The 10,000-nt window shown below is 43.1% G+C and overlaps 1 protein-coding gene across 4 annotated transcripts in view; it reads left to right on the forward strand.

Moving 5' to 3' along the window:
* LOC135090854 (serine/threonine-protein kinase VRK1-like) overlaps positions 1-10,000 on the forward strand; it is a 38,159-nt gene that overhangs the window by 14,966 nt on the left and 13,193 nt on the right. For 2 of the 4 annotated variants that reach the window (XM_063987962.1, XM_063987967.1), the window contains exon 1: positions 7,918-8,298. The exons of the other annotated variants lie outside the window; for them this stretch is intronic. The gene's annotated coding sequence lies outside the window, so the exon portion shown is untranslated. Of the gene's footprint in view, positions 1-7,917; positions 8,299-10,000 lie in introns of those variants that run through there. 4 annotated transcript variants of the gene reach the window in all.

Genomic DNA, 10,000 nt, shown 5'->3' on the forward strand with positions numbered 1-10,000 from the left:
GGAAGGAGGACGAGAGTATAAGAACACACACACACACACACACACACACACACACACACACACACACACACACACACACACACACTCACTTATAGCTTCTCTTCTTTATTAATCCATGACCTTTATTTATTTATTTATTTGTCATTCTAGAGAGCAGCACCTTGTTTAGTCCTATATTTTTATGGGCGTGTACACCTCTCCCTTTCCTTTGGTTTATTGATTTTTTTTTATCATGTAGTCCTTGCTAGAGAGAGAGAGAGAGAGAGAGAGAGAGAGAGAGAGAGAGAGAGAGAGAGAGAGAGAGAGAGAGAGTAACTATTTTTTTTTTTTTTTTGAGCACAAAAGGGAAACAGAAGCAAAAAAGAATAGATTAGTGTGGAATGGAAGAGTAAACAGGATAGGCTAGGCTAAGATAGGATGAACAGGATGAGGCTAAAATTAGTTGTGGGGGAGCTTGTCTGGTAAGTTGAGAGAGAGAGAGAGAGAGAGAGAGAGAGAGAGAGAGAGAGAGAGAGAGAGAGAGAGAGAGAGAGGAGGGGGGTAGAATAGGGAGAGTGGGCGGAGTCGACACGTGCGTACCCTATCACGTGATTCTCTCTCTCTCTCTCTCTCTCTCTCTCTCTCTCTCTCTCTCTCTCTCTCTCTCTCTGCGTATTTTTAATATGCTGCGTGTTGTGTTTGTTGTTGGTCCATTCTTCCTCTTTTTCCTTTATTCTCTTTCCTTCCTTCATTTTCTTATTTTTTCACCCTTTCTTTCCTTACTTCCTCTCCTCTCGCTTTCCCTTCTATTTAATGAGAAAGATAATTTTTTATAGTATCCTTGTGAAAAGGGGTTGAGAGAGAGAGAGAGAGAGAGAGAGAGAGAGAGAGAGAGAGAGAGAGAGAGAGAGAGAGAGAGACCGATTTCATACAACTGTTGACGGAAGGGAATGAGGAAGAGAAAAGGGAGATAATAATTAGGAGGAAGAAATTGTTATAAAGAGGAGAGAACAAAAAGAAATAGTCAATAGTGGATAAGAAGTAGTAGTAGTAGTAGTAGTAGTAGTAGTAGTAGTAGTAGTAGTAGCAGCAGTAGAACCATCAGCAACAGTAGTATAGCAGTGGTAGCGGCGGTGGTGGTGGTAGATGAAGAAGTTGCTAAAGGCGACGAGAGGTAAAAGTGGGTAGGAAGGCGGAGCAGACAAGTGCATGGGCAAGGGGAAGGAGGAGGAGGCGGAGGAAAAGACGGATACAAATATAGTACTTCTACCCAACGTGGTACTGTGTAACAGGAAGTAGGAAGTGATACCAAGGTTGAGAGAGAGAGAGAGAGAGAGAGAGAGAGAGAGAGAGAGAGAGAGAGAGAGAGAGAGAGATGACGCAAAACATTTACCTATTGCGCATAGCACAGTGACAGTTGAAGGCCTATTGCTAAGTAACAAGGTGATACTGATCTTATATAACCTACGAGGAAATCCTGAAAACCTTCGGGTGCTACAGACAGTATGACACGTTGATTAATAATAGTCTTAGATTCTCTTAGCAACAAAAATTAAGGTTGCAGAAACTGAAAGATTTTAAATACTGCGGTGTCTTTGAAATTATAATGTGAACTTCAAGCAAACCTCAGACTGTCTCGCCAAAATAAATAAATAAAATGAATTAAGTAAAAATAAATAAATAAAAAAAAGAAAAAAATGATGCTGATAGTGAGATAAATTTTGGTATGAACTTGCGTTAAAACATTCTATTAAACGTTTGAAAATGTCGGAGTTGTCCTAAAGATGAAGTGGTCGCGAAATATAACATTGGTAATACTTGATCCATGTTCTGGTCTCCTGTTTCTGTTATTATGGAAGTTGTGATGTCTAGATATTATTATTATTATTATTGTTATCATCATTATCATCAACACTACTACTACTACTACTACTACTACTACTACTACTACTACTACTACTGCTGCTGCTGCTGCTGCTGGTACAAGCTAGCCTCATCCTGACCCATTCTCTCTCTCTCTCTCTCTCTCTCTCTCTCTCTCTCTCTCTCTCTCTCTCTCTCTCTCTGCAAGCGTTGCTATCCCACGCCTCCCTTAGCAGTGCACACCCCCTCCCCCCATGCTCAGAGTACGCCAGGACCTACGCAGTTACTACCACCACTATCACATCAGCGTCGCGACCACCACCACCACCATCATTACCTTCCCTATGAAATCAACACATTCGTATCCTCTCACGTGACGCAAGCACACACACACACACACACACACACACACACACACACACACACACACACACACAGTTTGTTAACTGCCTGAATAATAAACCGTTTATTATTATTATTATTATTATTATTATTATTATTATTATTATTATTATTATTATTATCATTATTATTTTTTATTATTTTATGTACTCTCATCATCATCATCATCATCATCATCATCATCATCATCATCATCATCATCTTTGACTATACATTACTCCCCATAGCTTCCTTCGTTCCTTCCTTCCCTTCCTCCCTTCCCTTTTTCCTTCTGACAACATCTGAGAGAGAGAGAGAGAGAGAGAGAGAGAGAGAGAGAGAGAGAGAGAGAGAGAGAGAGAGAGAGAGAGAGAGAGAGAGAGAGAGAGAGGGTAGTTGATTTCACACCAAATCGTTGACTGAAGGGAATGTGGAGTTTAATAGGACGAGGAGGATCAGAAGTGATGATAGAATAGTAGTAGTAATAAGAGGAGGAGGAGGGGTTTTCATGATCCTTTAAACATCCACCTTTTAGTTTTTTCTCTTTTCTTTCTTTTCTATCTTACTTCGTTTTGTTCGTTCGTGCATTCCTCCTCCCTTTTTTTCTTGTTAACCTATATTTGTTCGTACGTTCATTCTTACCTTTTTGCTTTTCCTTGTTTTTTTTCTTTCTTTTTCTGTTGAGGTCATGACTGCAAACCAAGCAGCTTAGTCCAAGTATAAGACACTCGTGGCGTATGTGTGTATTAATACTACGCTAGGTACAAAGGACCATATTTTGAAACACCCTTGCCGCACCTCCACTTCTTCTAAAAGGCTCTGATTTAAGTGACACGGATTTTTAATGTGTATTTATGGTTCTAGTGACGGATTGACAATATTTCTATATTATAAACTGGAGAAACATTCTTGATAACTGGGCTAATCATCTGTGGGCTTTGAAAATAATCTCGTTGAGAGAACAAAGTGTTCCAGAATACGGGCAAGAGAGGCTACCGAAATGGGACAGAACATCGGTGTTGAAAGTAAACCAAAATTGAATTTGTAGGAAAACAGTGAACGAGAGTGAACCGAGTAAAAAAAAAAAAAAATGGAGGTGGTGAGGATCGAGAAAAACGGAGGAGTGGGTGGTGAAAAGAGAAGAGGTGTGGTGGTGGTAGTGGAGGAGGAAAAAATCCCTAATATTGCTGATTTACGTATTCTGGTGAGGTAATATTTCGACTAGGCGCGACATTAGGAAGGGAAGGGCGCCAAGGTTTTCAAGGAGGGAGAGAGAGAGAGAGAGAGAGAGAGAGAGAGAGAGAGAGAGAGAGAGAGAGAGAGAGAGAGAGAGAGAGAGAGAGAGATTACATAAGTCACTGTTGCTTAGCGAGGGAATCATTGTGTTGCGTATAGGGCTTCTGATTGCAATCTCTCTCTCTCTCTCTCTCTCTCTCTCTCTCTCTCTCTCTCTCTCTCTCTCTCTGTCATCATGGTGAAGAATTATAATTACTGGCTTTATACGTGTGTGTGTGTGTGTGTGTGTGTGTGTGTGTGTGTGTGTGTGTGTGTGTGTGTGTGTTACAGTGTTTAGCAGTAGCCTACTACTAAACACGTAATTCTCTCTCTCTCTCTCTCTCTCTCTCTCTCTCTCTCTCTCTCTCTCTCTCTCTCTCTCTCTCTCTCTCTCTCATGGTGAAGAATTATAGTTACTGGCTTTATACGTGTGTGTGTGTGTGTGTGTGTGTGTGTGTGTGTGTGTGTGTGTGTGTGTGTGTGTTACGTAAGTGTTTAGCAGTAGCCTACTGCTAAACACTTACGTAATCTCTCTCTCTCTCTCTCTCTCTCTCTCTCTGCTGTTTATATTAGAAAACACAATCCTTCCCTCTTCGCCCCCCCCCCGTCTCTCTCTCTCTCTCTCTCTCTCTCTCTCTCTCTCTCTCTCTCTCTCTCTCTCTCTCTGGTAAGGTCTGTATTATATTAATAAACACTTACATAAGCAACATAGTCGTAGTATTACCCCCGCCCCCTCCAGCTTCCTCTCTCTCTCTCTCTCTCTCTCTCTCTCTCTCTCTCTCTCTCTCTCTCTCTCTCTCTCTCTCTCTCTCTCTCTCTCTCTCTCTCTCTTACGCACCATCCTGGCCCTCTTTGTCCTTTTTGTTTCTTCCTCCTCCTCATCCTATATCAACATCTCTCACTTCTCAAAAAGTAGAAGGAAAACTATTCATTGCCAGTGCCCCCTATTACCCTCCTCCTCCTCCTCCTCCGCCGCCGCCGCCTCCCTGTTACGCAAGCCGGCGCTCCAAGGACACGTGCGTTTGGCCTCGAGCTGTTTAGCGTCAAGTGCGCGAGTTTTTAATATCCCCCTACAACAAGGAGGAGGAGCAGGAGGAGGAAGAGAAGGAGGTAGAAGTCTCAAGAAGTGGGTTGGTAAAATAGGGAGGCAGGGCTGGGGGAAGAGCAGGGGCAGAAGGAGCGAGAAGTAGAGGGTTGAGTAGAGTAGGGACAGGAGGAATGGGAAATGGGGGGTAGGTGGAGGCGTGAAGGGAGAGAACCGGACTGAACTGGCTATGGAATAGGGAGAAGGGAGACACGTGAGGGTGGGTAAACAAAAGGAGGCTAAATGGAGGAATGGGGGGAAGGGAATGGGGAGAGGGGGAAGGGAGGATGGGTAATGTAGAGGTAGAAGCAAATATGAAGCCTGAGAGAGAGAGAGAGAGAGAGAGAGAGAGAGAGAGAGAGAGAGAGAGAGAGAGAGAGAGAGAGAGAGAGAGAGGTTGTCTCAATGTCACACGTGTAGACGCCTTCGCTACATCAGGAGAGAGAGAGAGAGAGAGAGAGAGAGAGAGAGAGAGAGAGAGAGAGAGAGAGAGAGAGAGAGAGAGAGAGAGATGCCACTCCGCCTACACCATACTTCCCTTCCCTTCCCTCTACTTTTGACCTTCACTACTTCAGTCCCTTTTCACAACGCCCTTCCTACTTACTTCCCCAGACCTCCAGAGAGAGAGAGAGAGAGAGAGAGAGAGAGAGAGAGAGAGAGAGAGGGAGGCTGGTTTAACTTCCATCACGTCGATTACGTAGAAATATAAGGGAAGCTGTAAGGAGTCGAAAGATCTACATATGGTTATATTTTGTTCATATCCACCTCTCATCCGTATCTGTATGTTTATCTAATCTTTTTAAACCCTTCTTTTGATTCTGTATTAATATTAACAGCCTGATGAAATAAAATGGTAGTTTTATTTGTAATAGAAGATAAGTGTTGTTATTGTTATTGCTGTTTAAGTCAGTCTTATCGATTACTTCTATTTTATTATATGGAATGTTTGTATTATTATTTTTATTATTATTATTATTATTATTATTATTATTATTATTATTATTATTATTATTATTATTATCGTTGTTATTGCTGTTGATCTTATTGTCGTCTTTCTTCTCGATGTCGTTCTATTTTTATTCGTTTTCTTCCTGGTTTCTCACTTCCTCGTCATGCTATACAAAATATCTATTATTGCTACCTACAATCGTTCATTCTTAGCATTGTGTTGCACGTAAGTTACTACAGTCTTCACATTCTATCTTGTACAACATCATTCTGCTCCTGATGTATGTTTGCATATATGTTTATGTATGCAGGTGTATTTTTGTATGTACTTGTACATATTTTACCTTTGCTTCTATTTCCGTGGCCACGTTTCTAACGCTTTCTCTCTCTCTCTCTCTCTCTCTCTCTCCTCTCTCTCTCCTCTCTCTCTCCTCTCTCTCTCTCTCTCTCTCTCCTCTCTCTCTCTCTCTCTGCGTTGGTTTACTTTATTATCTGTAGAGGGAACAAGCCAGGCTCAGTTAAGCAGTGTACTCTGCCTGGGGTCCATTCCCCCCACACACACACACACACACACACACACACACACACACACACACACACACACACACACACACACACACACACACACACACACCGAGTCCTTTAATGCATTAGTGTGAAGTGGACGGCAGATTCTACACAAAGACTAGGCTAAATCACAAGAGTAGTGGAGCGTACTGGTTACATAATGATTTGCCTTTCGTCTCTGCCAAAGTTTTTATCGTTATATTTCTGTTCAGATGTTTGTTCTTGTTTTCCTCCTCATTCAGTTGCCCTGTGTCCATCTCAGTGTCCTCGCCCCTTTGGCGCTCGCCTCTCAGATGGGCTTGACCTATTTGCATCCATCGTGGGGAAGGTGGAATGGTGTTAATTATATAGACAGAATGAGTGAGTTGGGAAAACAGTAACGCTATTTTTCACACACACACACACACACACACACACACACACACACACACACACACACACACACACACACACACACACACACATTTAAAATATAATAATAGAATATGAAAGGGTGTGAAAATGACACTCAAATGAAAAATAGATAAAGAAAAACGTGAAAAGAGGAAGGTAGAAAGGATGGTTAGGTAAATAAAGTGATCTTACTGACTCACTGACTCACTCCCTCCCTTCAGTTCCGCCATTTCCAAGGTAGCACTTCCCCCCACCCCACTCCCGGCTCTCCATCGCTTAGGGCTTGGGACCTTAACTTCCCATTGCCTCCTGACCTTGCCGCCTCACCCCCACCCCCACTCCCATCCCTACACCTAGCCCGTGAAACTACTGACCCACCCCATAAACCCCATGGAGCCCGCAGCACATCCCTTCTGCTTCGCCTCGCAACAGTACTTATTCTCTCTCTCTCTCTCTCTCTCTCTCTCTCTCTCTCTCTCTCTCTCTCTCTCTCTCTCTCTCTCTCTCTCTCTCTCTCTCTCTCTCCACCCAGAGCTGCAGCCCCCTCTTTCTCAACATTTTACAGTACGTCAGGATCTACGCAGTTAACACCACCACCACCACCATCACCATCACAGCTGCATACCTATTCCACCACCACCACTACCCTCCCTCTCTCGCTCTCTTGTATCCGGGTGCCTTGGTGGTGGGGTGAGGAGAGAGTGGGGTTGGGGGGAGGGGGGGGGCAGGGAGCCAAAACAGTAATAAATATAGAGGTGGATTGGTCAGATGTTTTAAAGTAGTAAGAAAGGAAAGAAAATTAGTTGATTCGTGCTTTTTTTTTCTCTCTCTTTGGTATGGTTTATTTTTTTATTTGATATCCCGTTTTATCATTTTTATTAGTTTTAATTGTTTTGATGGTTGTGTGAGTGCGTCTCTCTCTCTCTCTCTCTCTCTCTCTCTCTCTCTCTCTCTCTCTCTCTCTCTCTCTCTCTCTCTCTCTCTCTCTCATCAAAAAGAGGTCTTCCCCTCAGCGTCTCGTCTCGTACGTATACATATAAGCACCGACGCCTGGAGAGAGAGAGAGAGAGAGAGAGAGAGAGAGAGAGAGAGAGAGAGAGAGAGAGAGAGAGAGAGGAAAATTGTTACATAAGATGGACCACGCGACCTCTCAGTTACATAACAATCTAGATATCAAGCAAGATGTTAAATGACAAACATACCTTCACGTACCCCCCAAGCACACCTGTACACATACACATACACGGGTAGTTACACTTTGGAAAGCACTGGATAGATGGAGACAGAGTGAGGGGGTAGGGAGGGAAGGAGAAAGGCGGAAAATAGCAGAGAAGGCACCTTGTGTGTTATTGCTTAGTAACATGTGGCAATGAGATATCTGGCTGGGTCCACAAAAGCTGCCGGTCTGCCCCGCGCGGCTTCATGCACTGCAGACTTCCAAAAGAATAGCGCGCGCGCTCTTGTTCTTACATCAGTCTGTGAAAGATAAAAATTTCATTAATTGATTAGCCAACTGATAAGCTACGTGATATACAACGTGGTGAACTGATAAATCCCTAGAACAGTGTTGAGTCAGAAGTGAGGACTGGATAGCGAAGGACGTAGTGTCTCACATACTTAACATTAAAGGGTGGAATTTCTCCCGGTGTAGTGTGTGCTGTGTTTTGTGCGTTGAACTTTGCAACCCACGACTCCTCGATGGTATTAATATTTGAAGGCGACGTGATATTACGGAAAGGAATGATCAAGTTACCGCGACTCAAAAGAAAGGAGTGCCTCTTTGGAATAAAAATTGACCCAGCTCGAATGTAAGGATGATCTGTTGTGTTGTCAGTGTGTCACCTTTCCGCAACTCCCCCCCCCCCCCTCTCTCTCTCTCTCTCTCTCTCTCTCTCTCTCTCTCTCTCTCTCTCTCTCTCTCTCTCTCTCTTATTTCCCATGTTACCTTCTTTTTATGTCTTGGGTTTCTATCTTTGTCGCTCCACATTCATGCCGGGTGTTAAATCACTTATTTAGATTTTTACATTAATTTCCACTAGGAAGGGTAAGGGTAATATTTTGTGTTATGTTGTCTTGTCACCATTCTTTCATTTTTTTTTTTTTAATGTAGGAAGGACACTGGACAAGGGCAACAAAAATCCTATAAAAAAATGCCCACTGAAATGCCAGTCCCATAAAAGGGTCAAAGCAGTAGTCAAAAATTGATGAATAAGTGTCTTGAAACCTCCCTCTTGAAGGAATTCAAGTCATAGGAAGGTGGAAATAGAGAAGCAGGCAGGGAGTTTCAGAGTTTATCAGAGAAAGGGATGAATGATTGAGAATACTGGTTAACTCTTGCGTTAGAGAGGTGGACAGAATAGGGGTGAGAGAAAGAAGAAAGTCTTGTGCAGTGAGGCCGCGGGAGGAGGGGAGGTATGCAGTTAGCAAGATCAGAAGAGCAGTTAGCATGAAAATAGCGGTAGAAGACAGCTAGAGATGCAACATTGCGGCGGTGAGAGAGAGGCTGAAGACAGTTAGAGGAGAGGAGTTGATGAGACGAAAAGCTTTTGATTCCACCCTGTCTAGAAGAGCAGTATGAGTGGACAAGTGAAGACATACTCCATACATATGAAGACATACCCCAGACATGTGAAGCATACTCCATACATGGACGGATAAGGCCCTTGTACAGAGTTAGCAGCTGGGGGGGGGGGTGAGAAAAACTGGCGGAGACGTCTCAGAACGCCTAAAACTTCATAGAAGCTGTTTTAGCTAGAGATGAGATGTGAAGTTTCCAGTTTAGATTGTAAGTAAAGGACAGACCGAAGATGTTCAGTGTAGAAGAGGGGGACAGTTGAGTGTCATTGAAGAAGAGGGGATAGTTGTCTGGAAGGTTGTGTCGAGTTGATAGATGGAGGAATTTAGTTTTTGAGGCATTGAACAATACCAAGTTTGCTCTGCCCCAATCAGAAATTTTAGAAAGATCAGAAGTCAAGCGTTCTGTGGCTTCCCTGCGTGAAATGTTTACCTCCTGAAGGGTTGGACGTCTATGAAAAGACGTGTAAAAGTGCAGGATGGTATCATCAGCGTATGAGTGGATAGAATAAGAAGGTTGGTTTAGAAGATCATTAATGAATAATGAGAAGAGAGTGGGTGACAGGACAGAACCTTGAGGAACACCACTGTTAATAGATTTAGGAGAAGAACAGTGACCGTCTACCACAGCAGTAACAGAACGCTCAGAAAGGAAACTTGAGATGAAGTTACTGAGAGAAGAATAGAAGCCATAGGAGGGTAGTTTGGAAATCAAAGCTTTGTGCCAGACTCTATCAAAAGCTTTTGATATGTCCAAGGCAACAGCAAAAGTTTCACCAAAATCTCTAAAAGAGGATGACCAAGACTCAGTAAGGAAAGCCAGAAGATCACCAGTAGAGCGGCCTTGACGGAACCCATACTGGCGATCAGATAGAAGGTTGTGAAGTGATAGATGTTTAAGAACCTTCCTGTTGAGGATAGATTGAAAAACTTTAG

The sequence above is a fragment of the Scylla paramamosain genome, chromosome 36, assembly GCF_035594125.1.
Source record: "Scylla paramamosain isolate STU-SP2022 chromosome 36, ASM3559412v1, whole genome shotgun sequence".
Lineage (NCBI taxonomy): Eukaryota > Metazoa > Arthropoda > Malacostraca > Decapoda > Portunidae > Scylla > Scylla paramamosain.